Here is a 16,253-nt window from a genome sequence, read left to right on the forward strand (position 1 = left end):
TAGTCAAAAACACAAGTGCAGGTACAATATTTTGTACACTATGCATGCACACCTCTAACCAGCTAATAAACTATTGATACGCTCTTCTAAATACCCAGTTAGTACCTATGCAGTGTAGGAATCCTCCTGTCTGTCCCATGCATTTCTCCAATCACCCATCCAGCACTATCTACTTATCCTATTACTCCACCAATACATAAGCACTTATAAATCCACTATACACTCTGTTTGTAATACTGTAATTAATCTAGTTACTAGTCATGAACTTATGGAATGGTATAGCTACTAACACAAGTACATCTATAATATTTTGTGCACTATCCAAGCAGACCTCTAACTAGCTACATACTATTGATACACTCTTATAAATACCCAGTTAGTACTCATGCAGTGTAGGAATCATCCAGTCCATCCCATGCACTTCTTTAATCACTTATTTACCACTATCTACTTATCCTATCACTCCACCAATATTTAAGCACTTATAAATTAAGTGTTCACTGTTTGCAGCACTGTCATCATTCCAGTTACTATTGGTATTCTTATAAAATGACCTAGGCACCAACACAAGTACACATAAAATATTCTGGGCATAATCCCTACAAATCTCTAAGCAGATACATACTATTGGTCCACTCCAAGTAGTACCCATGCAGCGTAGAATACCTCCTGTCAGTCTCATGCAATTCTTCAATCACCCATCCAGCACTATGTTCTTACTGTATCAGTCTGCCAATACCTAAGCACTTATGGGGCAGATTTACAAGCACCCAGCGCCACCAGTACGTCACTTTTTGTAACGTAGTGATGGCGCTAGGCACTCCTTCATATTTACAAGGAGAGGAAAAGCCACCATGCGTGGTTTTTCCTCTCCTTGTAAATACGACCCCTTCATACACAGAACTTTGCGTTGAAGGGGCGTCCCATAGGTGTTGCTGTGGGTGTTCCAATTTGAGATGTCATTAGTGATGTCATGAGTGATGTCACTGACCATGTCATGAGTGATGTAATATGTGACGTCATCAGCAGTACACTGCGGGCGTGCCAGTTATAGTTAGCTGAACTAACTACAACGGGGGAATTTCACTGGTTTTGTACGAGTAAAATGTCCAACTAACTATAACGCCCCTGAAACCTATGGATTTTTCAGTGAATTTCTAAGGTTTTTTAAACACTAATTTCTAACTATAACGTGCCTGAAACCTATGTTTTTTTAAGTGAATTTCTAAGGTTTTTTAAATGCTAGTTTCTAACTATGCCTAAGGAGGTAGAACATGTGAAGAAAGAAGAGGAAACGCACAGAAAGAAGCAAAAGAAATGCAGAAAGAAGCAACAGAAGTCCACAAAGATGAAGAAAAGTGTAGGAAGAAGCAAGACATGTGCAGAAAGAACCAAGAGAGGAGCAGAAAGAGGCCTTGTTGCAAAATCATCCTGTGCCCACAACTTTTTCAGACGGGTACTGGTGGTAACTGACTCTAACTAACCAGGCCTAGAGCCAGTGCTATGCTAAAAGACACTTAGAATACAGTGAAAACACCTACATACACTAGGGAACACTATGCGTTGGGGTATCCCTGTGATTAGCCCTAGTACATAATAGGGCAGGGGGATTAAAACTACCTCTAAGTCAGAGGTGCAGAAATATGCTACTTTAACTAGTAGTTGCGTTTGCAGAGTGGTGGAGAAAGGGTGCTGGGCGTCCAACCAATGCTCAGGAATCCCACTGCATAGGACTTACAGGATGTACCAGGAGAGATTCTTGGCCCCCAACCTCCCTCAGGACTAAATTGGACTTCATCCCCCATCCCGCAGTCTGCCACGAGGCACGTTTGCAGAGTGGTAGAGAAAGGGGGCCATGGCCTCCGAAGACGTCTTAGCAATCCCACTGTGTGGGACTTACTGGAGGTAACAAGAGGGGTAGTTGGCCCCCGAGGACATCCTTGGGGGCCAACTTCCCAAACTATTACCTCCAGTCAGTATCACACAGCAGCATTGGTAAGTACTTGTACCAGGCCATGCCCACTTTGCCCACCACTCTACAAACGCACTCTCTGGCATGCTCTTGGATGGGGATTGAAGTCCCCTTCACTGCTGGGGGTCCTTTAGGGGCCAACTAGCCTACCTTTTACCTCCAGTAAGCCCCACGCAGTGGGATTAGTGAAAGGTAGACAAAGGCCATGCCCCCTTTCTCCACCACTTTTCAAACACGCCCCCTGGCGCGTTGTAATTTGGGGGATTAAGTCCCCTTGAATCCTGAGGGTCCCTGGGGTCCAACTAGCCCACCCGGTACCTCCAGTAAGCGCCACAGAGCTGCATTGCAGAGAGGTGTAAAAAGGGGCATGGCTAGGACAGACAAGTAACAAGATGAAGCATCCTAACCTGCCCCCAAACTCAGCAGAACACCCACATGTGCGAGCTTGCCACCAACGTCTGTAAAAGCATGCCAACCCATATAGCGTTTTACTTCCCTTTGCTCAAGGGGGGGGGGTAGCATTGGACATGGCAGCAGCTCATAATATTACTGCACATAATATCTGTGACACTCACCAATTCTCAATTGAAGTCCTGTTTTGGTCTAAGAGATACTTATAATGGAAGTTGTGTGGGACCAGCACAATATATCCCTCCAAATTAACTAATATCTTCCCACACATCGCCCACATAACTGAAAACACGTATACTGATCTGTAGATAAAAGCATGACAGTTATCCATGTCTTCACAATGTTAATCCATTTCAGGTGCAGGACACCAGGGATGCCTTTTATACCTTTCATTCCTTAGAAATATAGATCTCCCCTTTGCGTTTACTTCACTACACATGTTTGTGCGGACATCCATATGAGTGAGGATCTCTGGATTTTGGACAACCCCACAATTTGACCAACCTTCCATCACCTATTGGCCTGTTTGGTGTAAACATTCTGAAGAATTCTTAATGTTGTCCGCGCGATGGAGCAAACTAAGCTGGGGTCATGAAGGGACCGCATGGATATAATTCCCAGGTTGTTTGTGTTCCTAGCCGCGCACCAGAAACCACCCGGTCCAAAATAGCCAGGAAAACTATCTGCTGGATATGGCAGTGGTAGGTCATTGCAGCACTTTATTAATGTTCATGGGCAACTATTTCACAGTGTGGTATAAACAAGAGGCTGAAAATATAAAGCATGGGTCAAATATGAACTTGTGCATCATTGTGACTATTAGTGGCAGGGTGGAATATATGTTTGTTTCCCTCCCTCTGCATTATTCAATTCCCAATTGTATAGCAACAAAATGATCTGTCGATGAATGAATGCGATAGTCATCTTTGTACATCACAATGCATCTAATTAAGGGACTGGAGACAGAGGCCCATGGATGTTTAACTGTTTAGGAGGAAAAGACATGTGAAAAAGACCCAAGATCTGTGACCTTCCGACTTGCTAGAAGCTGGCAAGCACCGGCTCAAAGCTAGCCGAGGAATAACTGCTGCTAGTCCCAAGCATGGGGTCTGGATGGGCCACGCTTGTCCCCCCCAGTTGAAATTTTAAGCACTGCACTCTGCGCATCTAGCCTGCCTGCGAATACGAAAGTTGTGCAGACTGGTCGGGTCGACCATGACCCCCAAGATCCCCAAAACTGCACCAGTCGTGTAGGCCACACACCACTGTGAACTATAACCTTCAAACGCTCGGACCCCTGTGTCTGATCTTATCATAGGCCAATGACAGAAACATCACCGGTCGGCATAGTCCAATGGTTGTCTCTCCCAAACTGCTGCGCATACACCGGGAGGTGTGATGTGCCAGGAGGAAGATGGTAAATTATCATCGGTGTACGAATTAATCATTGCAAGCTCTTGTGGTCACCTATACCTAGACCAACCGCACTGACTAGTGGCAGTGGAGAACTTCCCGTGCCACTGCAAGACTGCCCTCCTCTGAGCTAGGCTCACTCTCTGCAGAGGCACCTGTCTACTTAGTCCCTAAAACTGCTGCGACAGCACCGGCCCCGCAGATCATTACATCACGCTGGTCTCAATGTAAAGAGCGAACGTGCACCAGAGGGTAACCTGGCGCTACATACAGATGGCTTGTTTTACCCCACTCAATGGGACTCAATTTATCGACCTCAGATGGAAGAAAGGCTGAGTGTACCCACAGGGATTGGAGCCTTAGACCCATTGGACAACATAACAAAGAGCACCGTGCACCCGTAGGTTACCTGGTGCTGAATACTGACGATTCTTGTTACCCAACTCAGAGGTACTCTTTTTATTGCCCTCAGAATGATGGAGGCTCATTGTACCCACCGGGATTGGAGCAAGAGGCTCCCCAAACTGAGCTAAAGCAGGGGGGGGTGGGGTCGAGCAAGCTGGATGTCCACCTCCCGAGCGGGGGATGCCAATGCTTATTGTACAGGGCTGTTGGCTTGGTCATTGGTTGTGGTTGTATGAGATAAATAGGCAGCAGCAATGGCTTGTCTATAACATTGAAAGCTTTACTTAGAGCCCGCTGACACCATGACAATGCTGCTGCTCCTGGGTATAAAAAGAGAAGGTAACTCCACAGAGACAAAACGCAGTCTCCTCACCCCGAGAGCAATTCTTGGTAGCCCGTCACCTCCATGCAAGACTAACTGCAACACATACCCGAGTTGCCCCCCCCCGGCAACATGATATTCTACGGGTGATTAGACAGAATGCAGGCATGTGCAATCTCCGCTGAGACGCGCTCAGTAAGCCTCGCCTACTGCTCGTGGAAACACCACAAGCAACCGAATGGCCCGCCTCCATCTGAACTTCCCACGGGGCCTCGGGCCACACACATGCCACTCAACTGCCCCCTTCCCTCACACCTCCTACTACCATACTGCCAGGGGAAGACTTGGGTGGGAGGGGGGCAGACCATGCCCCAGCCTCACCAGGACACAGGCGGCGCACCAGGGACCAGACAGCGGGAAGGGACTACGTTCATTCTGATATCCCAGAAGGCACCCAATTCTTTTAAGTATTCAGCAACCGTTTGCCCTGCTGATCGTGTCTTTACGCGTAAAAGGCGTCTCCAAAAACCGCGCCATGAAAGCAACCCATGCGCCCCCCCCTTCACCCGAGTCCAACAAAACAACTGAAATAACTTTTATTTCAGCAAAAGTATAAATATGAAGGATAAGCCTCGCATGAATTGCTCAACAAAGCGAAAGTCCTTCCGACATTCATGACACACAGAAGCACCGGTCTGCTCATTAGATCACAATGGGACACATTTGCTTCCTTCAGGCACACTTGACTGCTCTCCCAGTATTACACCATGCAAGTAAAAGGAGACATCAACAATTTAATATGTAATCTGCCTCACTCGAGATCCGCCGCAGTCCTGACCCCAGCTGGGGCATACCAGGTCTGGGACGCGAGCGAGAACCCTGAGATGCAGACCGGGGGGGTGGAGAGGGACCCATGCGACCGCCCGACACAGTACTCATGGCTCCTTCAAAACAGAAAGCCCCCCCCATCCCATAGAAAAGGAAAAGCGGGGCTGAGCGAGGCCCGTCTGTCCCGTAGCTCCCGGTCGGCCGCTGTCGCTTTCCTTGAAGTCCCAGCCACCTGGCGCGAGCCCCGTAACCTGCTAGGGAACACGCTGCCCCCATGCCAGTGTACCCCTACTCCCGACCAAGGCAAAATGTGACCCCCTCCCCCACTGAGCAGACGATCCACTGGGCAGTAGACCGGGACTACAGCCTGTGGACGGACCCTCGGGGAAGCACCCTGCGCCAAGCCTCACCGAGACCGGGAGCCGTGTATCAGACTCACCAGGTGTGCTGCGGGGGCAGGTGAGTGCCGTCATCAAAAGAATGCGCCAATGAATGAATCCTCAGGTGCTCTCTACCACATGCGTTGCATCATTAACAACAATGCCTTTTAACCGAATATGTGTGGAGACTTACACCACTCCTGGCTGGCTTTCCAATCCGTAGACTGGGGTAAAAAGCTTGTGATTAGCTCACAGTCATAAGGCGCCGTGCTGCCGCTACACTACCACGCACTGTGCGATCGGCAGAGGGTACAGCGGTTCCCATGCCGGCATGGGCACCCCTCCCGCAGCGTTGCCCCCCTTTCCTTGCTGCCAGCATGGCACCGGTATGATGCCGCCCCGTATCGCATCACTGCTGGTGTGTGGGGGGATAATGGTAACAACCAACCATAAACATCCCTTCGCACAGCCACCCGAGAGCGCACACCATCAAATCTGAACAAAGATCGGAGCAGGAGAACCACCCCCACCCCAATCCTTGGGCCTATCATAGGGCGGTGCTTCAATCCTACACACGCGGCCCCCTCTGCTGGGTATTTAAATACTAAATAATAAATTAGACTGGTCCCATACGATATATGCCAGTTGCCAATGCCAAGACTCGGGCCGTTGTTCCTTAGATCCAAAGAAGGGGGCCCTGATAAAAGCCACGTCCTCTCCTTTTATTGCTAATAGAAGTAGGAGGGCACCCAACTACGCAATTCTCCGACATGGGCCACCAGAACTACACTGCGCCTCCCCCGCAATACCCTGGGGGACAACTACATGTGCTGCAGATTGAAATGCTGCAGACTGAAAACACATGCCCGAATTGAATTGCCCCTTAATCGAACAATTCCAGCGTGGTCCAATATATATATATATATATATATATATATATATATATATATATATATATATATATATATATATATATATATATATATATATATATATATATATATTTATTCACTGAAAAACCATAGGTTTCACACACGTTATAGTTAGGAATTGGCATTTAAAAAACCTTGCAAATTCACTGAAAAAACCATAGGTTTCACACATGTTATAGTTAGCTGGACATTTCACTCGTAAAAAACCATTGAAATTCCAACGTTATAGTTAGTTCAGCTAACTATAACTCACGCGACCGCAATCCACTGCTGATGACGTCACATATTACATCACTCATGACATGGTCAGTGACATCACTGATGACATCACTGATGACATCTCAAATGACATCACTGATGACATCACTGATGACGTCATCCAGTGAGTATGTGTTTCTGTAAAGTTTTAATATGTTTAATATAGCTAGGTAAAGGCCTGTTGAAGAATGAGTTGGTGTACATGTGTGTGAATGAATGATATTCTAGGTGTGTAACTGACTCTATTAGTGAGTCATTAAATGTATCTTACTGCAGACTAGTGACTAAACTGTGTGAATGTCTGTATGTGTCTGTGTGTTGGTGTATATTTGGCTGCATGGTTTGGTGAATAGCTATATCAGGGTCTATATGGGTTATTGATTGGTTTTCTGAGTATATATATGGGTGGCTGAGTGTTTGTGTGGGTAGGGTGTGTGTGACTCTCTGCATAGATGTGTGAGTGGGTGATTCTATGGGTGCATGGTTTTAAGAGTGCAACTGTAATGGACTGTATGGTTGGGTGAGTGTATGTATGGGTGTGTTAGTGATTGAATGTATATCTCAGTGGTACATGTGTGAGTAACTAAATATGTGAAAGGCAGTATATATGTGTGTATGAGTATATAACTGGCTATATGTGAGAGTGTGTGTTTGTGAGAGTGACTGTATGGATGAGTGTGTGCTTGTATCAGTAATTGTATAAGAGTGTAAGAATGTGGTAGTATTTTTATGAGTAAGTGAACTTGTGTGTGTATAACTGTATAGGTGAGTAAATGGTAGTGTGATTAATTATTTGCATGAGTGACTAGGTGTGTCAGTACCTCAATGGATGTTTGGCGGTGTGTGAGTGTCTATATAGGTGTATAAATGCATATGTTAGTCCTGTATGGAGTGACTGTAAGTATGAGTGACTGTACAGGTGACTGAGTGGAGATGTATGTAGACCTAAGAGTCAATGAGTCGTTATGTAGTTATTGGTATTGGAGTATGTATGGTTTTCAAAATGGCAGTCGAAAATTTTGAGTCGGTGTGTCTAAGGTTATATTAGGGTGTGAGAAGATGCACTAATTTTTCACATGGATGACGTCATCAGTGATGTCATCAGTGATGTCATTTGAGATGTCATCAGTTATGTCATCAGTGATGTCACTGACCATGTCATGAGTGATGTAATATGTGACGTCATCAGCAGTGGATTGCGGTCGCGTGAGTTATAGTTAGCTGCACTAACTATAACGTTGGAATTTCAATGGTTTTTTACGAGTGAAATGTCCAGCTATAACATGTGTGAAACCTATGGTTTTTTCAGTGAATTTGCAAGGTTTTTTAAATGCCAATTCCTAACTATAACGTGTGTGAAACCTATGGTTTTTTCAGTGAATTTGCAAGGTTTTTTAAATGCTAATTCCCAACTATAATGTGTGTGAAACCTATGGTTTTTTCAGTGAATTTGGAAGGTTTTTTAAATGCTAATTTATGTATGTATTTTTATATTTTTTATATATTTAATTTACATTAAACTACCTATGTATATAGTTATAGATTAACTATATCCTGTAATATGGAATAGCTGTGCTCTTTTTTTTTTTTAATTTGGATAAAGTTGAACAGTACCGTTAATATCTTCTATAAACTTATAAACACTTAAATTATTATTATATATTTTTTTAAGGGTTTTTTACCGTGCGCGTACCGTACGCGTACGGTACGTGTACGGTATGCGCACCGTACGCATGCGTATGTGCTTCGTGTGCGCATGCGTACGTGCTCTACTTCCGCATGCGTACGTCATACGTGGTTCGTACGCGCGTGCTCCGTACGCGCATGCGCGCGTGCTGCTCCGTACGCGCTCCGTACTCGCTCCGTACGCGCTCCGTACGCGTACGGAGCGCGTACGGAGCGCGCACGGCAAGTCATGTGATTTAAGAAACAACACTTTTCATTGGTTTATACTAGTTTCAGGTCATGTGATTAAGAAACAACACTTTTCATTGGTTTATAGTAGTTTCAGTTCCAGAAACTTCCAACACCACACCCACTCCCCTCATTATTTCTTCTTATTCCCTGGGAGAAGGAGCTGAACTGTTTTTGTGATACAATGGCAGAGCAGCAGTCATCTTCTGGGAGTGAGCAGGAGACCCCTGTGCCACAGAGACAGAGGAAACAAAAAGACTCTTTCATCTGGCAATTTTTTAGATTTCCACTGGGGCAAAAGAAGGTGAATGCTCCAAAAGTCACGTGCACTCTTTGTGATCATGTCTTATCTAGAGGAGATCCTAAAAAGAAGTACTCTTTTGGTATCTTCACTATGATCAGGCACGTTAGAGATGTACATCCTGTGGCTTATGCTCGAGCTGCTAGAGAAAACCCTCCAGCAGCTCAGCCGAGCACATCCGCAGCAGCTCAGCCGAGCACATCATCGGCTGCTCAGCCGAGCACTTCTTCTGCGGCGGCACCTTCTCCTTCTTCTGCTCCTCTGGATGTACACCCTCTGTTTAAGAGGGTGCTTATAAGGTGCACTACATGTAATGCTCTTCTCTGTATAGGGGAGACCAGCATACCCCTCATAGAGAGCAAGATACAGCAGCACACGTGCGGCACCCTATAATTTTTGCCATTCTTTCTTTCCTCTGTCCCTCTATGAACACAACGGCTCTTTTTAGAGCCACCTAACATCTAAACCTTTTTTTTTTTAATTCTATTTTTTTATGATTTTTCCCCGCCGTGCGCGTACTGTACGCGTACCGTGCGCGTACGGTAAGTGTACCGTGCGTGCACGGTAAGTCATGTGATTACAAAACAACACTTTTTATTGGTTCATATTAGTTTCTGTTCCAGAATCTTCAAAAACCACACCCACTCCCACTCCCCTCACTATTTCTACTTACTTCCCGAGAGAAGGTTGCTGAAGAGCTACTCCAGTAAAATGGCAGAAGTCCAGTCATCTTCAGACAGTGAGGACACCTTTCAAGAACCACCCAGAAAGAGTAAACAGAAGAACTCTTTCATTTGGAATTTTTTCACTTTCCCTGAGGGGCAAAAAAAAGTGAATGCTCCTAAGGTCACTTGCACAATTTGCGGAACTGTGCTGTCTAGAGGGGATGCGACCAAAAAATACTCCTTCAGTATTTATTGCATGCTCAGGCACTTTAAAAAAGTGCATCCAATTCGGTATGCTCGCGAAAGCACAAGAGCCCTAAGGGAGAACCCTCTACCTGGACCATCTCAGCCGAGCACATCATCTGCGGCTGCAGATTCACCATGCTCCAGATCTCTCAACATCCGTCCTTTATTCAGCAACGTGCACATTCCCTGCGCCGGGGATGGAGGGATTTTGGAAACTGGAGTGAGAGAAAGGGAGTCAGGATTTCAATGAGTGAGGGAGAGTGAAGGAAAGAATGCGAAAAGTTGAAGGGGTGTGAGATACAGACAGGAGAAAGTGAAGTAGGAGAATAGGAGTGACTATGAGTAAAGGATAGTGACAGTTAGGGAAGGTGAGGGAAGGAGAATGACGGAGAAGGTTAAAAAATTAACATAGATGGAAAATGAGTGATAGAGAGAGGAGGAGTGGTAGAAACAGAGGGGCAGATTTATAACACACTAACACAGCACGGTGCAGCAAGTAATTTTGCTGCGCCGTGCTGCGTTAGTTTCGAAGCACAAAGATGCAACATATTTACACGAATATGTCGCATCTCTATGCTTCCCCTGCGCTGGCGCAGAAACTGCAGCCATGCACCGGCGCAGGCTCCCTTACACCATGCTGCAAGCATGCCTGCGTGGTGGGGAGATTGTTCTTCTGCAGGAAGGGACACCTTCCTGCACAAAATGAATCACAAGAGGCTTTTTCCTCTTTCAACGCGTGCTGTAGCATGCAGCACGCACTGAAAGAGGAAAAAAATAGGAGAAATGAAAACTTTTCTCCTCGTTGTGCCTCGCTACGCTACCTCTACGATGGCGTAGGATTCACATGCATCTCCAGAGTTACGATTTCACGTCTGGAGATGTGTCTGGTTCTATGGGTGTTGCGTGGGAACACCCACAACAACATCCATTGAATGCCCCTTCAACGCACAGTGCTGCATGTGAAGTGGCTGTATTTACGAGGAGAGGAAAAGTCACACAGGGTGGCTTTTCCTCTCCTTGTAAATATGGAGGAGGCCCCTGCGCCACCAGTACGTCATGAAAAGTGACGTAGTGGTGGCGCAGGGGTCTTGTAAATCTGCCCCAGAGATGTTAAGGAAATTAAGGGTAAGACAGACAAAGGGAGAGAGACAGAAACAGAGACAGATAGCAAGGAGAAGGAGTAAGGCAGTTAGAATAACTCAGACATATGGCGACAGGGAGAGAAACATGGTTGAAAAAATAGTGATGGAGGCAGTAAACTTAGGGGAGTAGTAGAGAAGGAGTGAGGGAGTTACGAAAGAGCAGTAAAGGAAGAAGAAAGAGAGGGAAAGGGAATGAAAAAAGCAGAGTGAGGAGAAGTGAAGAAAAGGGAGCATGAAAGTGAAGGGGTGACAAATACAGATATTTTAAACTTACCTGACCAACAAAATATCTTAATTAGAAATAAATGGGGTTTTTTAATTACAAAAAAATGGATTCAATTTCCTAAGTTTTCTTTCTCGATCTGAAAAAAAAGAAAAAAAGTAGTAATATTTTACAATATATTTTAGAATACAATACAGTACACATATTTTCATATTTAAAAAATTAATTTTTTGCCCTTTTTTTGCTGTTTTCAGAATATATTGAATTTCACTGTAAATCGTGAAATCAATTGCATTCATCACTTAACAGCGGGCAAAAAAAAAACAATCAGAAAGATTGTTTAAAAAAGCCCCGAATCTATCCTCAGTAAAAAATACCTTGATAGAAATGTAATATATAATTTAAAAATATCTTCTAAGAACAATAACTATTTACAATAAAAAACATCTGTAAATCTTGTTGCTTAAGCACATACACCAAATTAATATCTGTCAAAGAAGTCCACAATAGGAACAGTTACCTTTCCATGAGGCCAAATGGTAATTTTTAAATTCTTTTTTGGTGAAATATCCAATGGTAATCCAATAAAATCAAATTAATGCTTTCTTCAGATGCTGCAATTTTTATCTAAAATTTTGGTTTTAGAAAAATTAAGTAAGAATTTGGTAATTCTGCAGGCAAACGTTGCTTGAAAATCAATTGTGAATCATTACACAGTGTCCAGCCTTTTTCACATTTTAGATAAACTGTGTAATGACCAGAAGGGATAGAAGGTCCATCATGGAAAATTATTGCAACTGCAACAAAAGTCTTTCCTGATATTGATAATTGATTTCCTGTAAACTTCTTTATTAAAGTGTCCAATTTTGTTCCATCAGCTCTACAACGTTGCATCATTAAAATTATATACTGTCCATATTTCTTTAAAAATAACGTTGATAACATGTCAGATTTACATTGAGAACATTCCATGTTGTGATTTGCATCTTTAACTAATTTACTAAAAGTCACTGATTTACTCTCTGGTAATGTTAAATATATGAACCTTTCAGAATCAACATTAGAGCTGCATGTGTACAAACAGTTTTCACAACAATGTTCCCATTTATAAGAGAGACCAAACATATTTTCTATTTCTACCCCTTCATCTTCCAGTACCATAAGCATATACATTAAGAATTCCTGTGCATCTTGCTGGACATTTTGTGTAAACTGTGTACATCCAGAACATACATCTAAAAGATTTCTAACATCAGAAGCAGTTTCTATTTTAGTTTTATCATTACTCAAGCTCTCATAAAGGAAACTCAGCAGAGAACAAAATCTTTTTTCATGATTTAGTATTATCTGCTCTTGCAAACTTTCAAGATAAAATACAACATTCAGCACTACATTAGCGTAGCAGTTGACACCAGAGCTATTTTCAAAATGACAACCAACAACCTCTTCAACATTGTCCTTTTTCTTTTTGCTTGCAATCACATCTCTCTCTTTTTGTTTTCTCTTCTGTACATCCTCATTACAGATATTCTCAATTCTCCTTTTCCGAGAAACAACACGTTTTTCAAACACAGGATACTGACCTAAATGAGGAGCATAGGTTCTTCTTAATCTATTATACTCCTTTACACAATTTGCATCAGCACTAACTTTTGAGTCATCAAAGTCTATCATGAATAAACCAGATAATGTTTTCACTCGTGACAAAGCAACATATGCCATTCCTTTTTTGAACACACTAGATCCAATGTTTACAAAAGTACAATCTACAGTTAATCCTTGAGATTTGTGAATAGTTACAGCATATGCTAGAGAAAATGGAAACTGCTTCCTACGTACATATAAGTCTTTCACAAGCAAAAAACGAACTGAACAACGACTAATGTCTTTAACCTCTTCAATCTGATCAAATTTTATTTTAAAAAATTCAATTCCATCTTTTTTCTGGTATTTCACAAAACCCACAACTTTACCCATAGCTATATTCACTAAACCTTTTTCTACATCCAAATTACGTCTTAAAAATACTCAACAGTTCATACATACATAAAGATTCTTTTCTAAACCAGCTGTTTTCGAAAAAGGTTCCTAAAAAATCCAATTTATTTTTCAATTTGCCTGTCAATGTAATAGTTATTCCTTCATGCTGTATTTTGTCCACTGCTTCCATTTTCATAATCTCTTCATTTTCTAATTTCAAAAGTTCTTCATTGAATATAGCGCATTCATGTAGTGTTGGCATTAAGCAGATTACAGTACTTTTTTCTGCAATTTTCTTGTATATTTTCTCTGGAACTATTTGTTCTGTTGGAAACAAATTACATAGCAATCGACTCTGTAAAGCTTTTCTTCCATGTTCTGTGAGTAGTCCAATTCTGATATATTTCAGAATACTTGCATAATCTTCATCATTTGCTTGCCGCATATTGGTAATGAGTTCTTTGTACTCAAAGAATGACCAAATATTCACATTACCTATACTTCCTAATGACTTTTTCGTGTCTTCATGTGTAACAGTATTAAATACTGGTTGTCCTTTAACTGGAGTGAGCTGGAGTAGATCCCCGAAAACTATAACATGTTTTCCACCAAATAACACGTCATAGTCTCTCTTTAGAATTTGCTGCATTCTTAAATGCACAAAGGCAAGCATTAAGTTTGATACCATGCTTACCTCATCAATAATGAGAACTTGCATTTTCTTCAACACTCTTGAAACTTCAAAACATGCTTCTCCTGTTAGCTTGTGATATTCTATTTTGTTCTCATGCTCCACTGGTAACATGAGCAAACGATGTAAGGTAATTCCTTTTATGTTATATGCTGCTAACCCAGTTGGAGCAGTAACAACACAAGACAAAGTTGAATCAGTTTTTTTCTGTAGGTAGCTTCTAATTACTTTAATTAAGAAACTTTTTCCAGTTCCAGCTTGTCCACTAACATACATTCTGATTGGTTCAAATGATGTGCATGAGCACTCTTTATTTTCATGTAGTAATCCATGATCAATTTGTTTTGTGACTTCTTCATAAATTTGTTGTTGTTCTTCATTCAGTTGTTGTTCCAAATTTGGTAAGTCTATTAAATCTTCCTGAGCTTGATTCATAGCTGTTTCCACTTCAGTCATTGCTATTGCAGCTTCATTTTCTACGATTGGTTGTCCTAGGGGATCTTGACTGAGCGTTCCAGAACTTTGACTGTCTTGAGAACTGTCTCTAGCTACTTCAGCTGCAATTGTAGCTTCCTGTTCAATTTCTTCATTTAACATTTGTACATAATTTGTGAAAGTACTGCATTCTATGCCATCTTTACATGCATTAAAGGAATCTTCATAGCTGTGAAAATCTGCAAGTAATTCATCCTCTGAACGCCATGGTTTAAACAGCTGTAAAAGTGCTAAGTAGTAAAATTCCTTTTTGTCAGGAGTGTCGCAACTCAGCTTCCTGTGATTAATCAAACTTCCTTTTGTTTGTTTCACCAAACATCCTTCCTCACCAATGACTTTATATTTTCCATTGTTGATGTCTTCTGTGGCATTCCGTGTAAAAATGTAGTTCTGCAGCACTTCATAGAGACACATGTTCTCAAGATGATGACTTCTTTTTGGGTAATATGTGTCCAACATATTTAATTTCAAAATGTCTGTACTTTCCGGTTCGTACTCTGCTAAATATTCAATTTCTCGAACAGATTTCAGTACCCGATTTCGCATTCCTGCAAGGCCTAAACTTACCCAAATTATTCTTCTGGATTTGGAGTACAGACTTGCAGATGATAATCTATCTGAACATTCGCATGACCCAATTTCTCGATGCGATAACATCTTTAAACTGAAACTGTATAGCTTCTTACTGACACTCTTCTCGTGAGAAATCTCTTCCCACATTTCTTTCAATTCCTTTTTCTCAGATTTAGTGATGTAAGATGTGACATACCGAGCAACAGCAATAGAATTGTCAGCTACATACTGAATATCCATGTTAGCATTCCACATGGATAAAATGACTGGGTTGTAGTCATTTATACATTTTGACTCTTCTTTTCTTCTTAGGTTGTAAGTATTTTTCGGAGATTTTCTTATAATGGTATATCGCACAGCTGACATAAAACTGTTTACTCTTCCTTTTGAAAGAACAGGTCGTGGAAATCCAAATCAACATTTTGTGTAGAATTTATCTTTACTCTTGTACTTTCGTCGACAGTATTTTCCACACCGATGACTTTGGAAACGTAAAACTTGCTCTTTTAAGTTTTTCTCTTCTGTGCTTTTAGGTATAGCACATGTTGCATATTCTTCGATGAAACTTAAAACTGCATCATCAGAATCTGTTCCAAATTTTGGGGCATCCTTGATCCACAACAGCATATGAATATGAGGAGCACCTCTTGCTTGGTACTCTTTTCTCCAAAAGAAATCCACAACTTCTCCAAGAGGTGGATTTTTTTTATTGCAGATGAAGGACATCATAGCCTCAAATCTATGATTGAAATATCTGCAAACATTAACCGGATCCAATGAGCACAATTCTCCTGCCGTCTTGTATTGGATGTTTTCAATATTTGAATTTGCCTCTCGAAGAAAATCCAGTAGATCATCCCAAGCGTACTCAGCACAGCTTAGGGTAAGGAACCATGTAGGAGTTCCTAAATTCCGTAACACACATTTCAATTCTCCATGGCGTCGGTACCAATATTCATTAGTTCCACGCTGACAAGCCATCAGATTCATCAATTGTGATTCCAAATGATCATCTCGCTGTTGCACTTTGTTCATAAAATCCTTTGCAGACACATTATGTAGATGTACTCCACTTTTTAAAATGTGATTTACTGCATAAGAT

The 16,253-nt window shown here is 42.2% G+C and overlaps 1 protein-coding gene across 1 annotated transcript in view; it reads right to left on the reverse strand.

The window, feature by feature from the left end:
• LOC146833096 (A.superbus venom factor 1-like) overlaps positions 1-16,253 on the reverse strand; it is a 663,114-nt gene that overhangs the window by 38,540 nt on the left and 608,321 nt on the right. The gene's annotated exons all lie outside the window — the stretch shown is intronic.

The sequence above is a fragment of the Triturus cristatus genome, chromosome 4_2 (genome assembly GCF_964204655.1).
Source record: "Triturus cristatus chromosome 4_2, aTriCri1.1, whole genome shotgun sequence".
Taxonomy (NCBI): Eukaryota; Metazoa; Chordata; class Amphibia; order Caudata; family Salamandridae; genus Triturus; species Triturus cristatus.